We start from the raw sequence: 19,921 nt of genomic DNA, 5'->3' as shown, positions 1-19,921 counted from the left end.
TGTTCAAAATTACTCGAACATCAAAAACTTGCATTCACCAATGATAGGTTGAAGTGATTAAATGTATTTCAAATTCTAACTTTATTTCTCTTTTACCTGGAAATCTCATAACTTTAGGGTATGTAGTACAACTAGAAGTGAAAATGCCGAATTTAAAATCGGATACTATAAAACTAAGCTCTAAGTTAAAGCAATGGATTAAAAAAAATGAAAGACCATCACTCATCGAATTCCAAAATCATATCATTAATTAACAACTCTTTTTATTGGTATTCACGGTAATAATTCAGTACAGCACCTTCATCTGATTCTTCATTGCTCGAAAGCTTCAATATGTTTCCATCCTTTGTTTTCGTGATTCCCATAACTGCTCATGCTTCAAAGCACGTTACATAGAAACTGCAGTAATCTCACTAAAGTACAGTATTGTTTAAAATTCACTATACAAGTTCGATTTTTGTATCGAAAAAAATTAAATAAAATCTCATCTGAAAGAAAAATCAAAACATAAAATATGCTTTCGTGTTGGTGTAGAAGCTAACTACAGAAGACCGACTGAGGTTTCAACATGCCTTACTAAAAAAATGGCTACAATACAAAGCTGGCTCCACAGTTTAGAATATTGTGGAAATCACATTGTGTAATGTGATTAAAATGTGCAAATCACATTACATATTTTATGTGATTTTTGTAATCACTGAAGCTTATTTTATGAAGAATAAAAAGAGATAATTCCCACCCCTAATTCTAGTGACTTCTGGGTGTGGTGGATTCGCAGACTGTGGCGTCGCTCGTAAAGTGAATATACACGAAGAATTTAAATATCTTTGACAGTTACTACTCAGAATATTGTTCGCTTATGTACGTGGGGTTAACCGAAGATAGTAGATATATATGCACATCAAGGAAGTCCAAGAATAAACCAAGGTACCAGATAGAATAAGTGGCAACAACTTTTTATCAATGCTGCACATAACATCGTTTAGTCAGTGTATTCGCTAGCAGAAAGTGGTTAAGGCCGAATTAAGAGAATTGATTATTCAAGACTCGTAAGGCGTGTGGCATATAAAGGAAGATATTATGGTGTTATTATTACCGAGGCGTTTAACATCACTCCTTGCTCCGAAGCACCTTTTATTGCCGTTTCGTTTACACAGGCAGCGGGAATGGCTTAAGCAAATAAATAGCTTGATAAATTTAGTTTAATCCTATAGGATTAAACTAAATTTATTATAGTCTAACCAAGTGAAAAAAAAAACTTCCAAATAGTCTGCTCTTTATGAAATAAGATGGCTTTGAGACATTTATACAGAGGGGAGTTTTCTGATTTGCACGCGTTTGACTGAAGTCTCTTCAGTCTTTTCTAGTAAAACTAGATAGAAGAGACTAACCTGACAGTCTGCATTTGAGATGGTGATTGTATTTTCTCATTATCGTGTCTTTTAATATGAAAATTAAAATACCAAGCTAAACATCTCTCATTCACATTTATAAGCAATTCATTCTTGCAGTGGCGTATTTGAAAATGATTTATTGGTTTCCTACAAATTTGTATATGTGTGTGAGCAGTGGCGTACCCAGAGGGGGGGAAGGCCCTTGGCCCCCACAAAGAAAAACAAACAAACAAAAAAAAATATTAGAACATTTTCCAAAAATCGTTTCGTAATTAAAATTCTTTTTTTTTTTTTTTTTTTTTTTTTTGATTTATGTTGTGTCGTGTCTTCTATTTCTATACTACTTATGAACTGGCGATCATTGCAGATGCTCAGTCATAGGTCGTATGCGATGCGTAGTTTGTATTCTCAAATCGTCTATTCAACTCGCCCCCCCCCCCACCCAAGATTAAATCCTGAGTGTGCTACTGTGTGTGAGTATATATATATATATATATTTAACAATATACTCGTTTTTAAGTCCATTTTTAAATATCTCTACGAAGTCATATTGATACAGAACTAATTTTATTCGTGAAGAACTAAATTGAACTTCACGAATAATGGTAAATTTGAATGATAATGGTGTAACACACACCAGTTCACAAAATATTCCTGACATTTCGAAATAAAAATCCAAACTATTTCCGAGTGTAGTAAGATATTATGCACAAAGCAATCATGCAAATGATAGATCTTAATGAACAATTTAAGCAGTGCGATGATAATATGTAGCGAGTGCCTTCTACACACGCGCAATGTGATTTGCTTACTGTTGAAGCCTTTTTAGGGAATTAATGGTGGAGGCTAACTTGATGATATTCAGTTGACGGTAATTGTACATTATCGTTTCATTTTCGTCTGTCTATTCTCTTCACAAGCCCGAGTTTCTACTGATCTGTAGGGTAGGCTTCATGATTATGTAACCTATTGAATGTGCCCACGGTTCAGTCTAATCTTTATGCGGGCATTTAAGCGTGCCACATTTTCTTTCTTTCTCTCTTCCTACACACTTTATCTTCCATTTGGCGTAAGTAAAGTACTCATGCATTTTTTGTCAATAACACGCTTAACAAATATTATTTCCGTAACAAATATAAGCTGTTCAAAGATGGATTCAGTTCGTGTCGATGCATTCCCTACGTTGGGTAAAGTATCACTGTTCCCCTGATGTGTCTCTGCAGCAGGTTTGTTTAGAAAATCGATTTATTGCTGCATTGCGAGGGCTACGATTTTGTCATTTAGCCAACTCTCTGGTGCAAAGTGTATCCGGAAACTGACCAATTGATACCAAATAGCGACACAGGATCAAGAGTCTCTTGACGGCTGTATTTATTCGCATTTACGTAATCGTGTTGTAAATGTAGCCTTAAAAGAACAAAATAAATAAATAAAAAGTTAACTAGTTAAAACTTTTTAGAACAGTATTTTACATATATTTATTATACAAATTAATACTGCTGATTTTTCTCATATCCGGATAGGAATCCTAAACTATTCGAACGAATAGTACTGTACATTTATGAGAAGGATAATAGGGGTATTTTCCATCTGTTAACTCAAGTGGTTAAAGCCATACTGATCATGAACAAATTTCCGAATATTTAATATCTATTGAGAATAACGCATACTACTCACAGCACCATTGGAAGAATATATTTAATTTAATATCTATTGAGAATAACGCATACTACTCACAGCACCATTGGAAGAATATATTTCGCTTTATTATAAAATGAAGCTATAAAATAAGCATACACAGATAGACGCATTCTTCGTAAGGAAATATGAAAGTGAAATACTGACTTTGTCCAAAATATGAAAAGATCAATTATTGGTATCAACCACCAAGACAGAAAAAAAAGGATAGGGGGTATCTCACAAAGCAGGTAGAGGCATTATTTAATCTATTAATATAATAATGTCTCTATTAATTAGATATTAATGTCAACATTAATATCTCTATTATTATTTTGTCTAATACTAATAATTTAATAGACGAACGATAGGCTATTGGTAAGCACTTACTTAAAAGTGAACAGAAATGAAATTCTAGAGATGGCAGAAGAACTACATGAGCACAAAAAGAACGGGACGAAGGTATTAAAGTCCAGTTTGGTTTTTAATACGAAGGTATTAAAAACCAAACATGGGAGTGAAGAGGATTTCTGGGAGGCCTTCTCTTCACCAATGCATCGAGAATGGCTGATAAATCCCATTGTTTAATTTATTCCCTTTGTTATTATATATATATATATATATATATATATATATAGTTAGTTAGTTAGTCATTGTTTCTGTTTCCCATATCTTTTAAAGCTTGTCGTAGAATTTAAAAGAAAATAATTAAAACGTGCTACAATTAATTGCGTTTTGCCATTTTCTTTCCTAGAATAGGCAGAATAAGTCACCCTCGAGTTTCAACCATGCAGACGCTTTCTGTTGAACTATCGTTTCTTTTTTTCATTTTCTATTTTACTATGGAGTCCTGCTGTGGAAGCCACAAAGCAGATAACATCAAAATGAACAATATTTGTCTGGTTATAACTGATGGAGGCGGAATAGTATATCTCTAAAATTTATGTTTTTTATATCGCCCATAGTTTCGAAAGTTCTCCTTCGAGGCAGTGTGCCAGTATCATCTTGGCATGATGCCTTCTATCTGTAAAACTTCATGAATATGAAATAATAAATGTGTTCTCTCTAGCGTAATACACGCTTTACTAGCCTGATTTGCTTAGCAAGAGATCGAGAAGGAATTCGTGTACTGTTGTGACAACAGGGCAGTCGCAAGATTGATCGCGCCCTGAGGCAAACAATTAAATATCGCCCCTTATTAAATAGCGCCCTTATTAAGCCGCGCTGTGAGTCAAGCTGCCTCTATGCTAACCTGTACTGTACACATATGTAGGTATTAAATACTATATTCTTACAATAAAGTATCTAGAGAAAGGAAAATGTTATTAAAGAAAATCATAAGGAAGTCAAATACATTTACAGTACTGTACTGTATTTATCGTTACCGCAAGTGCACGTTGTCTGTTTACAAGATGAATTTTAATTATGTCTGTCAGTATACCTACATCAATATTGTCTTATATGATACAAAACACTGTAATGTTATACGTATTACTATAACACTAGACTTAAAAAATGAAAAGATAATGTGAAAAAGAAATTCATCTTTATTTACAAGTATAACGATTCATGTATTGATAACGAAGAAGCAGCAATATGATTCAATAACTTGTAATAAAACCACCGAAACACATTGTAAGGTGCTGTTCCCAAAAACCTTGTACTTTACTAACTGAAAAGCAAAAATACATAACAGGAGATGATTGATTTTGTGAGATATCATCATAGAGGACAAGCATTGCGATGGCCATAGTCATCTGAACAGGATAAAGAATGAAAACGAATCGCTGGGGTGCTAACAGGACACTTCCTTTAATAAAGTTGCATTGTTAATCGCCCGATTGGGAATGCATAGAAGACTCTGGCTTCGGTAAGTGGCATCAATGGATGTCACTTACCGAAGTAAATAATTCAACATTACACAAAATGTCACCAGCATGCAGGTTCTATTGGTTACGTCCATCGTTAACTCACTGCGTTGGATTTTCAGAATGTTGTGCACAGTTTGGCGCATCGATAGATTTATTGTTTCTCGCAATTGTTTGTAGCGAGACTGCAGTCGTGACTCGATGTCTTTCTTTTTGATACCTGGGATTAAAATTCCCTAATGTTTAAGATGAAAAGTCATTCTTCTCCCATGCATTTGTCATGCAACAGTCGGCAGTGGATAGGAGGAACTTATTTCGTTTAATTGTAAATTCCCAATTTACAAAGTTCCTTATGTGACTAATCAGAAGTACAGAGAATTCTGTGCTCATCTTGCTTACTGTAGTAGAATAAATAATTATATATCGTTTATGTCAGTACTACTCTTTTATACTTTGTAGTAGCAACATGACAAAAAGAGCTTGATATTGTGATACTGGTTAGCTAATTTATAGTTTATGCTGAGTAACAGTGACGTCTTTATTCAACTTTAAGTAACAATAAATTATTTCTTCCATTAATTTATTTGTAATAATTTTTTTATGATTATTAGTTAAGATAACATTTGAATCCATTGTGGTAACGATCAAACTCTGCTAACAATTCCATAGCAAACAGAAAGACGAGATGGGACTAACAACAAAAGATAGTTTCGAATCACATCTACAGTGCGAGGGTAATTTATCGAGAACAATTTAAATTAAGGTTGAGTAGAAGCAGAGTTATCATGAAATACCTTAAAAGAAATAAACGGCTTCCGAGTAGAGTGTCAATAGAGGCACGGCGCCTATTCGATTCCTTGTGCCGTTTAGAATATTTTGGAATATGTAATCACTTAGTGCGCATCACTGCAACGTTCCTGGACATTTCAATATTTAATCAGTAGGAAGACCCTTGGAAACACGTCATTACTTTCTCTTTGCTTTGACATCTGCCTCATATTAGTCAACAGCCTCGTCAGAACGAAGTTTCTTTTTTTAGATGCGACAGAAAACAATGGGCTGCGCCGTTAAATGAGGGTACTCGCTCTATGGCTAACATTGGAGAATATTTAGGAAATTACCCATTGTTTGAAGATCTGCACAGACTGTTACTTTCCATGGGAAAATGCTGAGCATTGAAGAGGTTAAATGTTAGGATCCACAAGTAGCTGACACAATACTTTCCAACTTAAAAATACTTCTCACAACCCAATCGCGATGATTGCCTGTAATAGTCTCTCCAAATACGATGCACATTTCTGCAGTTATGATTGCTACATTTATTCTTCCGATGAAGACAAGTAGTATTCTTAAGTAAAGTGATGCACATCCTAAAATCATAAACAATTTCAACTAGAAGAGAAAAATAACAATTGCTGAACCCTTCACTTTCTATGCCTCTAAACATAAGCATCCCTGCGGCTTCGGTCATCAAAGATAATCTGATAATAAATAAAGAAGAAAATATTTATGGGCTTGTTATAGATGTCAAAAAAGTAACAATCTATTCGATGACACTAATCGATCACTGCGATGAAATGAGCCAAACCAAATCCTTCGGCTTCACTTGGCAAACAGTTAAAGCTGTTTCAATAGAAGCAGATGTCGTTAGTTTCCAAGAGTGTTTGGAGTGTATCTTTCTATGTCAAATTCTACTGTGAAATCCGTAGGAATGTTGTGCAATGAAGGCTAAAAAAAGATTCCTCCCTGTGAATGTCGTGTAATTATATCTACAGATAAGTTCACTGCTGGACGATTCTTAAAAGGCAAAATTACTCCGAAATTAGAATTACAGGATCAATAGTTATGCCACGATTTCGGGGGGGGGGGGATGAGCAAGGGGAGAATGCAGTTTTTGTGTGTCTGTGTGTCTGTCACTGTGCATTATAATTAGATCTTAATGAAATACTCGACAAAGTACAACTAACTTAATTGTTCCGGCTAAAACACACATTTCGAGGTCTGCATGGCTTCTCCTTTATGGAAATCTCAAAAGTTTAACATCTGAAGATTAATTATTACGCACAGAAAGTATGAAGGCAGGTCCTTTTACTGAAGAGTGTTGGTTGTCTTCTTCCAGTTGGTTTGGTTGAAGAGTTTGAAAGAAAAGGGATTGAAAATTTTAATAGAAATCATGCTTTAGATTTTGAAACCACTGAAGTGTGGGAAGAAGAAAGGATTTAGATAACGGGGAGGTTTATCCACTGAGCCACTGCCATCCATCGCAAATTCTTTGATGACGATTTTTAAACGAAATCAACAACTAAAAACCTGAAGTTATGATCTTCAATGCAAGTATAAAGTTTGCTTTCTGTTCCGTGGAACACGGTTTTTTTAATCGATTACTAACTATACCACTGCAAATGTATTATGTTTAGCTCTATTTTACTAACGTTGAATTCGCGTTGTTATACAATCAGATTATCAACACGGTCTCCATACAAGATTTTAGCTACTGCTGATAGACTTTCTCTAGTTTTTCAGCTGTTTAATGTTAATATTTATTTCGCTATTTCTGCATGTTTTTCTGTCACCCCACAAATCTCTCTTTTTTCTAGTGCTGCAATTTTTTCCCATTTCCGGTGAAGTGCATCAATCAAAATAAGGAATAAAAATAGATGCCGAATTAATTGCCAAAATCATACAATCTAGCTGTGATGCTACAGTAAATTTTAATAAATTAAGAGTTTAACTTAAATGCTTTTTTTCCTGATAATCCTTATGAGAATATTCTTACTATGTTTCTTTAACAATTAGTATAAGATAGAAAAAAGCCTTTTGATTTCAATTCTTAGAAAGAAAAAAGCGGAGGGCCTTTAATTCTGATATATGAATTTCATTATAAGATATGATTTAAAGGTATAAAAACATGCAAATAATTGCCGGAAACAAACCTATTATTATGTTGACGATGCATCACAGAGCTTTAGCATCGATGATGAAAAACATGAATTTATTCAAAAAACAAAATTGTATTGGCCTGATTTTCTCGTATTAATTTAGGTAGTGAACACTATTTGCAAACTGATAACTCTTCTTAAGAGCCTATTTCAGTTGGCTTTCAACGATGAGCAGTGTTCGTTATAATGTGTACCGCTTATTATTTAAACTTGACTATTATGGCAAAGTTTAATTATTCCCTGAAAAAAAAAGTTTTGTTCTAGGGATAAAGAGGAGAAAGACATTATAAGCATCTTCGCAAAATCTTCCTCATATTTCTCGAATATGTTTATGGTTATCCATTGCATCTTTACGGAATATTTATTTCTGATGAACTTCAGGGAATTAACTCTTCCATTATTCTATAATTAATAGCGTCAACCGTTCCTGACTATTAAAAAATGACCAAGAGATAGAAATAATTTAAGAAAATTCTTAGCTCGTGTCACAGTACTGAAAGTTGACAACTATTTTCTTTTTATTAACCATTCAGTCATGTCCGACTCTGGATAACTTTGTAGGCAAATTTTCTTGCTAGGTTCCCAAAGTGGGCAGTACCGCCCCCAGTAGGCGCTGAAGCCTTATGGGGGGGGGGGGGTTATGGTGGGATCAGAAGCATTTGGGGGGGGCCTTCAGGCGGTCTAGGGGTCGGTGGCTCTTTCTAGAAGAAATTTATAATATATATTTAAAAATTAATTATTTTCGTGATTTTGCGATTAGATAATCATTTAAAATTTAAATATTGAATTTTAATTCATCTTATGCTCGTCTTACACGATCAATTTTTTTTTTTTATCAATTTTCTATTTCAATTATTTAATCATTTGAAAATTTACCATGTCAGATAGAAATAGATGTCAATTTTCTATGTCAATGAGAAAATTGAACGATTGAACGTGTCATACAGGATATTTTAACTTCTATTTTTTATATACTTAAAGAGTTTATTCATTTTTTGCTATTGTAAAAATTGTTCGTGCCATACAGGCTTTAGTCTATCCACGCAGCAGACGAGTCTTAACTAGTAGTATGTCGGTCAACTATTACGCAGGTAATTCACTCAATTCAGCATGTTTTGACAGGAATATGGGTGCTTGCAGTGAATTGTTCAAAGCACGAGTACGATGGTATCGCAAACAAGTCAATGCATGCAAGTCGATTCGGGCTAGATTTCAAATCTATAAATACTAGTGATTTAGGAATAAGTTTAATTATTTTTTGTGTGCTTTGCCAACAATCATCAGTCGAAAGTGTGATAGATAAGCGGAGTCATACAAAGTGTAAATTAAATCTTTTATTTTGTGAATATTTTTGCAAATTTTATTAATTCATCATGTCTGAATATAAGAAGAAATGTCGACAGTACAGTATTGAGTATTTGAAATATGGTTTTATTCAGTCTCAAATATTTGAAATATGGTTTTATTCAAACTGTTATAATGGGGGGCGTTACAAAATTTATGTCTTGCAAAGTGGGCGGTAGCCCGAAAAAGTTTGGCAACCTATGATTTAGAGAATGCAATTAGTGCTAACAGTACCGATCACTCAACACCATACTCCGCAATAATTTGATAGTTTAACGATTAACATTTTGCTGAAAGCGTGAATGATACACATTAGTCGTTTTAAGTCAGCATTTCTTTCTTATTCATTCTAAACATTTCATGTATTGAATTGTTGCCGACTCGTCATCTCTGTAGTAATTCTCAAATGCAAGTGTTATTATTTTTTAAGCACTTTAATTTTCTTAAATCATAACAGCAGTGATCATTTCCTGACTACAAATAATTGCCTAGCACAGGGGTTCCCAACAATTTTGTTTCCTAGAGCACATTCTAAAATACCGATAGGGCGACGGGCACCATCTATTTTTTCAAGCAAATTTTTTGAATTCGTTTGTTAAATGAATACATACAAAGTTTACATTATAATCAAATGTTTTATTACTTAAATGTTTACATTATATAAAAATTTAAATATATATATATGTAAGTTAGTGTGATCTTTGGCATTGCATTTCATTGGCCAGTGCTTCATAATTAGGAGAATATGATGATATTCCAGTTCTTAAACTGGAATGAACAACTTCGAATGCGCCTCTACTTTATATTGTATGTTTAATACTCGTCATGTGTCATTAACGCATGCCATGAATTGTTGCGTGATTATTTCAAACTATACGGCACACGGTTGAACAGCGGCGGGCACACACAAATTGGTCGACGAGCGCCATGGTGCCCGCGGGCATAGGGTTGGGAACCCCTGGCCTAGCAGATGTTTCAGTATTGGATGATACAGCGTTAAGGAAGTGACACCTGGTGATACGAAACGGCATCATTTTAATGTAGGAGTACGCAATGCAACATGACTATAAATACCACAAGAAGGACATTAAACAAGGAGCCTCGGTAATGTTGTATTGGCGGAGCGCGCTTATAAAGCTGAAGGATCTAGGTTCAAATCACCTTGAAAATTTCTTCATGGGTTTCATGTACCGATCTCGAACTTTTCGGTGTTTTCCCCCCACATTAAATCCACCTTATAACAATAGTAAGAGATAATCCACTTACACACACATTTCCTAATGATGCTGTTACATTTCAACTAATGTCAAACAGTAGATATTCCCCACTCTTTCTTTTCCTGTGTGTCTAATGTTGTTTATCTTCCCTTTTTCTTTATTGTGGTCCTGTGATGTCTCTCAACAAATGCATCTTGCGTGTACCTTAAGCACCTGGACTTTATTCTTGCGTGTTTTTTTATTTTTTATTTTCTTTAAATGAGGAACTGACATTTTGCTTGGCTAAGAAAGCCTTCAGAAAATTCTGATGATTATTCAAACTGCATTTTTTTTTTTTTTTTTTTTTTTTTTTGCGGAGGTATAAATTAGCTTTGGGGATTGCTACCTGTAACTTTACTAAAAATCAATCCTTCCGACTGATGTTGAAATGAAAAGCATTAAATGACAACATCATATAATTTCACTCGGCAACAAAGTGCCAGCCGTCTTACAACTGGCACAAAAATAGCGAGAGGTAATCCTGAGAAAACCAGAACATTAGATGGTTGGCACCTGATGTTCTGGTTTAAGTAAATTCTTCTTCTTCTTCTAAATAAGTTTCACTCATTTAGGAAGAAGGAAAAACTTCTTCCTCAGTAAGTGGCTTTAAAAATACCAGAAATTTTATTATTTCGAGCACGGTTCTCATACTAGTTTCATTATTCCTGTCTTGAAAATAAATAATATCGACAATTTATTCTTCTTCCTTTTGCTCACCCCTCCCCTTTTCACGATTTCCTTGGAGGGGGGAAGTAAGAGCTATCTCCTGGCCACCTCTCCAACACATATATGAGTAACAACTGTGAACATAAAACTATGAAGCTGTGAACATGTGGAAAACTAATAAATCAAGAACAGAATTCTACGTTAATATAAGCAGTTGAAGTGACTGAATGTGATGCTTTATGCTACCATTTATTAAAGAAAATCCATCCTGTGAATCTAAATGCCCTTTTCTACTGCAACTTCGAACGGGTGTCCATATTTTAAGAACTGAAAAAATAAATGTCGAACTTTCTTTGCGTAGAAGAAGATCCATAGATGAAAAGTAAATCATTAATAATTCTCCCACAACTGAAAATCGATTCCGTAATCGATATGGAAGCTTCAGGCATCGAGCTTGAAGCTAAATTTTTGTCTTCATTACGCAGAGATAAAATACTACGTTTGTAATGCAAATAAAAACTTCTCCCCATTCGAAATTCAGCCACTATCTGAGTAACAGAAACAGACTTAGTTTGTAGTGTTTTCGAAGTAGTCATTGAGGCAGCGAGCCTAACAGTGCAATGTGTCAGAGAGGAAGAGCAAGGCAAATCACTTATTTCTGTGTGTGTGTGTGTGTGTAGTGCAAGGCAAACCCATCGCTACGAGACCGTCAGTTGGTGTACGTATGTGTGTATGCATGATGCTTTGCTATTGACTTACTCTTTCGGTTCCAACCTGTCGGCGCAGCACTGCTCTCGACAGGCCATCCGTATACCCTTCGCTGCTTCCGCCATTCAGTGAATGCGAAGCACGCAAAATACGAATCGCTTCCTACTTCTTCCCATTTGTCTTAGTGTGTTCGGTTTCAGCTTTCTTTCTGACGTCATATAAATAAGGGGGATTGTTTGCTGCACGCTTGTTTGTGCGCGGATTTTATTTTTTTTTCTCTAATCGGCATGTGAAGAAGAAGAGGGTGGAACGACCGCGACAAGCGGTTACATGCAGAACGCTGTTGAAAGAAATACGGTTAGAGAAGACGCGTGCATACTCTAATCCCCACGATTTCCACAGAATTTTGCTCAGCTGGTCTCGCAGGAAAGAAATTCTTATGACAAACAAGATCTGACAGAGTTATTTTCAAAAGTGTTTTTTTTTTTTTTTTTTTTTTTGAAGGAGTAAATTTTTTTTTTTTTTTCACTCTGCATCAATACCAATCGGATTATTCGTTTTTTTGCTATTTTTGACAGCTCTTTTTTGAAAGGTACCAAATGTTTTTTTCAGTAAGAAAAAATGGAATGAAAATATATAGTAAAGCATGTCATAAATCAATGAATTATTCGTTATCGGAAAAACTCCGAAGGCAATATTCAGGATTACAATTGGCTATTCACTGTTACCTCATAAATAAATAAACGTTTGCAAGACTTTGCTCCCACAAAGTGATTTCCATTATGTGAACTGCTATCTGCAGCCCATAAGCGGAAATTCTCTCATATTACAAAGTAATACGAAGTAGAAACGATCCATCGGGCTTAAAATATGCAGCATGAGCGATTTTAAATTAGTGCGGAGGATGTCCGATGGACATGAAATGTAGGTCTGAGCAATAAGAAGGTTCAAATTCTCATTGCAGAACAATTTAGTCAATATTATCAAGTGTTTCACTGCAAGAGAAATACAACGCGGAGGATTATTGAATAAGCATTGTGATAATGTTATTTATTGGTAATGTCCTGAATTGTGGAACTATATTAGGGTGTTAAGATGAAATTATTAGTCATCAATGAATTAAAATCGCGTGTTATTTAGCACATCGTCACAACATTTTGGATAAGTATATATCTTCTCAGATAACCTGGTCAGGTAACCATATCGGCGATTTATTTGCTTTTGCAAGAGTAAAATTCCATTCACCTTCACTGGAGGCTAGAAAATCCGAATCTATGTGGGGTGTATGATAAAGCAAGGAAGCCGCTGTCCGAATTGATACAACTAACCATTCTTTAAGTACAGCCAAATTGCTTTATGAAATAAATTTTGTTTGACAGACTAAACTCCAATATTTTAACATAATAAAAACATATTATAGAAGCATAATATAAACTGAGGTCTGCGAGGTTGAAATTGAAAACAGTATTTCATATTGTGTTACTTACAGTAACTGTGGTATAGGGGTCGCTTTGGCATTTCACTGCTACTTACAACCAGCGCTTATGCTATTAGGAACACAAATCTATGGTTCGCCTTTCATAATCCGAATGGGTAAAATATCCCAGTTGGACCCTATGAAAGGCGAGTACTTTCAGCTTAGTCGAAATCAACTGCGAGTTAGATTATATCAAATGGAGGAGGAAGAATTCCCGCCACTTCCCTTGAAATACTAAGTTTTTTCCCTTACAGAAGAGATATTCTCATTCTGAGAGCACGCATAGTTTACAAACATATAACAACGTTCTTATACACGGCTTTCATTTGAAGGGTTACAATAACTCCAGTTAAAGATAATAATTTTGCGAATCATCAGCTGTTCATTTCTTTCTACCTGAAGGTGTACTTCTGTAAATACCTCCAGTTTCTTCCACATCTGAAAAACATGCGGCCAGCCAAAACATGAGCAGTTAAGTCACACAGCAAATTTTCGAGAAGGGATTTCTCTTCTTATTCCAAAGGGCAGTTCAGTATAATACTGAATGTCTTATGCCTACCAATTTGCATGCCTGATTCGTACAGATTGTCAATTTAACGAAAACAGAGTCGATTAAGCCAACATGTCTTTAAGCATTTTTTTCGATGTTGATGGTTTTAAGCTAAGTCTGTTTAATATTCAAAGAATAATATGTCAGTTTAATATTAAATTTAATATTTAATGTGAAATGTCAAAAGTAATTTGATTCGTAATTTAAAATGGAATCGAATGTCAAAAGTGCATCCTGATATTCAAAATCATTCTGAAATAACTTCCTGTACATTCTAATTTTAAACGCATCTTTAATTCAGCCAGATCGAATGAGAGCTCTTATTTTCCAAATAAACGGAAATAGAAAGATTTATCATGCCCGTTTCTAACTTAATTTTTCTTTCAGTTTCAAAAGGGAAAAGGGTTCTGCTTCATATTAACTCAAAGGCATCGAAACTAACACAAAAGTCTCAAACACTAAATATTGAATTTCCAACAGAAACTCTACTGTATTATCATATCTTCACTTCGATGCAAAACATAAAATAAAATAATGTTCCTCATTCAGAAATGCAACTCACAGAAAAGGAAAGGGACTAAGCTCTTTAGCTTTAATCACTGCCAGATTAATTGTGGCTTTTTTCAACTGTTGAATTATTGTTTTCCTCTAATTATTTAAAATTCTTTAGAGTTATGTGATTTTATGTTGCTTCATCCTTTTCATATTTTAAGGTATAAACCACTTCATTTTAACAAAGCTACTTCGGGTCACATTCTTTCTCCAGATATCTTTCTCTGGAACAGTACCAACTGACTCGAGAGATGGCTGTAAAACTGCACACAAAGAGAGCTCAATTCAACTGAAACAAGATATAAAAGTCTCTTTCAAATTCGCCAATGCCAATTTTTTTCTTTTTTTTTTGTGGACTATCGAACAGCTTCACTATGAGATTACGTCTCTTCACGTTGTCACTGTTTCTGACATTCGGAGATATTCTGTAACAAGGATTATTTGATTTTTTTCAGTAATGATATAAAACTGTTTCGTAGGTGAAAAAGGTTGAAAGAAGTACACAGAAGCATGATATTAAAAGAAATAATTCAAATGTAATGTGACAAATTCTTTATAATTCTTATTCAGAAAATTAACAGATTTGCTCTTTTATGCTTTAAAAAAAAATAAAAATAATTAAATACATAAATAACTTTGATTTCAAAATGGCAACTTTCATACCTGATACATTAATAACTCATTTCTTTAAGCACTACAGGAAAAGAAGGTCGTTGTCCGTTGGGAAGAGAACATACGTGTCTGCATATGGATGTGATATCGCTCGAAGAATATAAAAGTGTCTATTTTTATTTAGTACTTAGTCAAGCAAGTAAAGCTATTCAAACGATAAGGTGGGGGGGGGACTTCAGTCAGTCGAAAGATCATTACTCTTCTCATTGCCTAAATGTGAAAACGTCAAAACTGTTTGACGTTTTCACATGCCCTTATATATATATGAAAGTAAAGATCCAAGTCACACTCCTCGTGGTGCCCCTAGAGACCCTGTGTAAATTCCCAGTAGGCTAACGTGACTGGTAAAACATATTAGGGCCAATCACCCAATATGTGGTTATTAAATGATTACGAAAGAACACGAGATAATATCAGCTACTTCCACACAGACTTGTGCCTCAACTGCTAATATAGTTACTATGCACACATACCAAGGATTAAAGCCTTGGTATGCCAGGAAGTTTTGGTTGAATAAATGTACAAGAAAGTGTGATCAAATCAAATTATGGAAATCTAATCTCATCTTCTCAACATATAACGTACGGATACTCAAGAAAACTGGAAAAAATTTTTGAGCTACTTAGAGGAGCAGAAAAAGTCAACATAGACGTTATATGTATACAAGAACATAAATATATTATAATATATAATAAGTAACAGAGCAGATTATTGACGAACTTTTCAGCGTCAAACTTTTACAAACTGGATGAATGAATTTTTTACGTGTTTCCACACTTAATTTAACCTCTTTATAACACTACATTTTATAGAGAGGTTTAGTTGGTACGATGTTCTAGAAGGATCAATAGATAATTGAGCCAGAAATTTATAGTAAAACTCAGTAAACAGCTCAGTAAAACTCCCCCGTAACATTACCTTATTTCGATGAAACACTACGGCAACTCCCATTTGCTATTAGGAGTAGCCTTAGATATGCGGGGATCCGAAATGGGTGAATCTACTTTTTCATATCGCAAGAAACAGTCCATTTATCTAACTGACAGACACTTTGTTTGCACGACAAGAGTCTCTTCAGTACGATTACTTGCTTGAAACATCAGACAGACGGAACCTCCTAACCATTCGAAACGGCGCACAACGAGATACGCTTCGTTGTTCTGCTTCAAGGTCTTTTACATAGAGAAAGGAGCAGCTGCTTTGACAACAAGTATGTTTGCAGCAGCTTTGAAAACAAGTATGTTTGCAATAAAACTCGATTTAGAAGCAGTAAAGAAATCGAGTTAGCAGTTTGACTCAGTGTAATTCAGCAGTAACATCCACCTCATAAATTTGCAGGACTTTTACAGCCTCTCTCAGGTTTATCATCACGTTAAACAACCAGCTAATCGAACCATTGAAAAGGCCATGAAATAAAATTGGTCTCCAGCGCACTTTGAGATGTGTTTATGCAATAAACACTGATAAACACTGATTTCTTCTGTTCTATTCCAACTGCGGTAGTTGTGAAATGCATTTTAAATATGCATTTCCTCTCAGCGCTTGGAATTCACGTGCAATGCAAATTGACAGAGTGATTTTAAACTTAGTAGTATCGTATTAACTTTCAAGTTGACGGCGTAAGCAAAAGGAAGGCCTCCGTAGTTTAACCGTTAGTTGGAAAAAAATGTTGTTTCCGACACAAAGAACCTTGATGAGGGTTTCTCAACCCAGCTGAATTAGGCGTTCCGATACGGAGGTGCAACAGTTTACCTTCCCGTAAACTCGAATTTTTCGTACCGCGACAGGAAAACTGACCTAGCGAACACATGCAATTTACAGATAAATATGCATTACAACTAATAGTAATATATCGGTTTCATAAGATTTCATTCCCATGTGGCTATCTCGGCCGTTGTATTATGGAAATCAACTGAGCTAGGAGTCTATCGTATCACCGTTTACTACTACTATCGTAAATAATAATAATATGTAAGCCATACGCTTATACTGCTAAAAATTATATTTAGAAGCTGCTCTCTTTTTCTTCGCCTGGCACAATGATCTCCTCCGTATTTACAATATTTACTCAACATAGCTGTAGTGTTATAGGTCTTTAGACATCTCTCGTGTGTGAGATTGATAAAATAAGTCCTTTCTTTTTTACCTATTTTAACTAAGACATTGAATTATCCTTTTGTATTGCTTGCCATGTCATCAGGTAGCTGTGCCACAAAATAACAACCATTTTGGCTTGAGTATTTCCATCAAATAGTTCAAATTCCTTGAAATCGTAAATCCGGTGCGTAATACCAATGAACAATGCAGTGTGCTGCATCAGTTATGGAGTTTTCGTATGCGTTTAAAGATTACATTTTAGCTTCACCCAATTCTTTTTCCACCAGCTATTTTACTTCTTAGCATAACAACAACAACAACAAAAAAAAAAAAAAAAAACTCAAGCTTCATCAACCGCTATTCCAAGTCTTTGTTACCGACGGTTGTTCGACATTTCTCTTGTAGTTGTAATCATCATTCAGAACACTGAGCAGCTTGATGAGCATTTTCTTATTAGGAAATTATCCATCCGCCTATCGGTGATCAAGTGCTTCATTTATTTGACAGTGTTCGTTGTAAATACTGTATTAGGCTGATTGAAACAGCTATGAAATTCCAATTATGGTAAACAAGAAGTCATTCTCTGGTATAAGAAAGATAGTAGCTTATATTCACAATGTCGTTTCTGGATTTTTGTTTTGTTTCAAACTTGATGGGATTTTGTAACCTGGAGCGAAATACAAGCTGCAATTAACTGTGTCAGAATTAAAAAAACATTCGAAATGAGTGCAAATTGCGGAATCTGTAGCAATAAATTAGCAACAATAGCATCAAGGCGTATCTCGAAAACTAATACTTCATGAGTTCTTATATTTCTTCATTTCTTATATTTTACATAAATGCGTTATGTAACACAGTGTTGAATTCGCTTACGGTATTTACTTCATAAGAGAGACCATAAAATATATTTTAAAAAATGCAAGTTTATGGGTTCTGTGAAGTTCGTGTTTGTTATAATATGACCACATCGTACACGGTAAATGGCAGTGATTGCATTGCTGCAAAATTACAACCAATACTTAACGCTTTTGAATTATATAGAGATGTGGGAAGAGAATTTGTAATTGAAGGGCAGTAATAAATTACAACAAATTATATAATAAGCAAAAATTAAATATAATAATATATTGTGTATACAATTAGCTTAAAAAACATTGCTATACAACTGTACGCACTTTCCTGGATCTTAATTCTGAATTTTTTTTTTTTTTACTCTCTCGCTCTCTTACAGAAGCAGAAGCACTTTTGCTCCCCTTGCTCGGACTCGAAATGAGCTTGTTACAGTACTGTTCCCAGTTGTTAGTATTCTTAATGGTTGTTTGCTTTGCAGTACGTTGATTGAAAGAAGTGGAGTACTAAACCTTTAGAAATATATCACGAAAACCGCCTCTCCTTCCTTTTGAAAAGCAGGGCAACCAAAGGCGAGTAGAAATCCATTTTCTGCTAAGCTGGAAATCACACGTCCACGTTCCTGTAAGTAACACAGATTTAGAGCTAACTAAGATTGATCAGTGTCTACGATACTTAAATTCCTTCCCTTTAATTAGACACGTTTTTACTTAAGTACAAGTTCGGGAAATTTAATAATTTAAGCCACTTAATCGCGAAAATTAACTTGCAACATAAAAATTAAGACTTCATTAAGGCGATTATCAACAGATCCAATTTTCCACAATCCAATTAAAAACAGCCTATCGCAGCTGCTAGAATTTATTTTCTAATGAAGTTATCCAATTTAAAATTAAGAAATAATGCCACCACCGTTCTCTTAAGGGCGAAAACATTAATATAAGACTTTTTCTGTGCCATAAAAAAGAGAAGAGTTTGCCGCTCTCTTTTTGTTGAAAAGAAAGGATCTCTCCAATATAAAAAGTCAAATTTTCTAATAATATCCAGTGAGAAATCGATTTTTGGTGCGAATGTTTCATTTGCAATTATTAATTAACCTTCCATGCCATTGTTACGTAAAACTTTAACACATGCTTTATCAAAAGCGTTTTCAATAGCACATTGCGCAGATATGTTTTTAATACAAGTGTTGACATTTACTTTAATCAAGACTCCGATACTCCATGTTTGTAAATGGATAATGTGACCTAAAATTAAATAAACTTCTCATAATCAGTCCTTAAATTGAGCTGACATTGCACAGTTACCGTAAGTAAAATTTCAGTTAAGATAATTTGTGGCAACCATTATGTAAATTAGATTAGAAAGACAAAATACGCGCTTCTGCCTAGCATGAGGTGGGGGAAACAAACATTGCTTATCGTGCACCCTACTCTGCTTAGAAATACTAGAGGTATCATGAATCCTCATTTCTAAGGGCAGTATAATTTCAATATTAAAAGAAGCGTCTGCATCATCCGAAGCTGACTGGAAGTGGTTCGACAATGAACTGTTTCTTTGTCAGTTTCTAACGATGTCAAGATCTCTTCGACCAACGTCTTCACAAGTGTGAAGAATAACTCTAGAGATGAATTAATACAGGAAATGCTTTTCGTATTATGGCATGGCATTCTTAGCATGTTTCAATAGGGCAGTGGTCTCCTTGAGAAAAATGTATGAAGCCTTTATTTGAGACGAGTGATGGACTGGCTGACTAGTTTAATAGCGTCATTTTTACCCAACTGAATCTCTGCTGATTCTGTCAAAAGACGATCTGTCTAAGAAATAAAATAGTAATTTAGCAAACACATGTCTCTGGAAAATGTTCTCTCT

The 19,921-nt window shown here is 34.7% G+C and overlaps 1 long non-coding RNA gene across 1 annotated transcript in view; it reads left to right on the top strand.

Moving 5' to 3' along the window:
* LOC150094491 (uncharacterized) overlaps positions 1–19,921 on the top strand; it is an 85,335-nt gene that overhangs the window by 24,030 nt on the left and 41,384 nt on the right. Inside the window, exon 2 of the long non-coding RNA XR_016550255.1 lies at positions 18,432–18,673. This is a non-coding gene — a long non-coding RNA (uncharacterized LOC150094491). The remainder of the gene's footprint in view (positions 1–18,431; positions 18,674–19,921) is intronic.

The sequence above is a fragment of the Typopeltis vanoorti genome, chromosome 22, assembly GCF_054136105.1.
Source record: "Typopeltis vanoorti isolate ZY-2024b chromosome 22, IOZ_Tvanoo_1.0, whole genome shotgun sequence".
NCBI lineage: Eukaryota > Metazoa > Arthropoda > Arachnida > Uropygi > Thelyphonidae > Typopeltis > Typopeltis vanoorti.
This window is presented reverse-complemented; position numbering and strand designations above follow the sequence as displayed.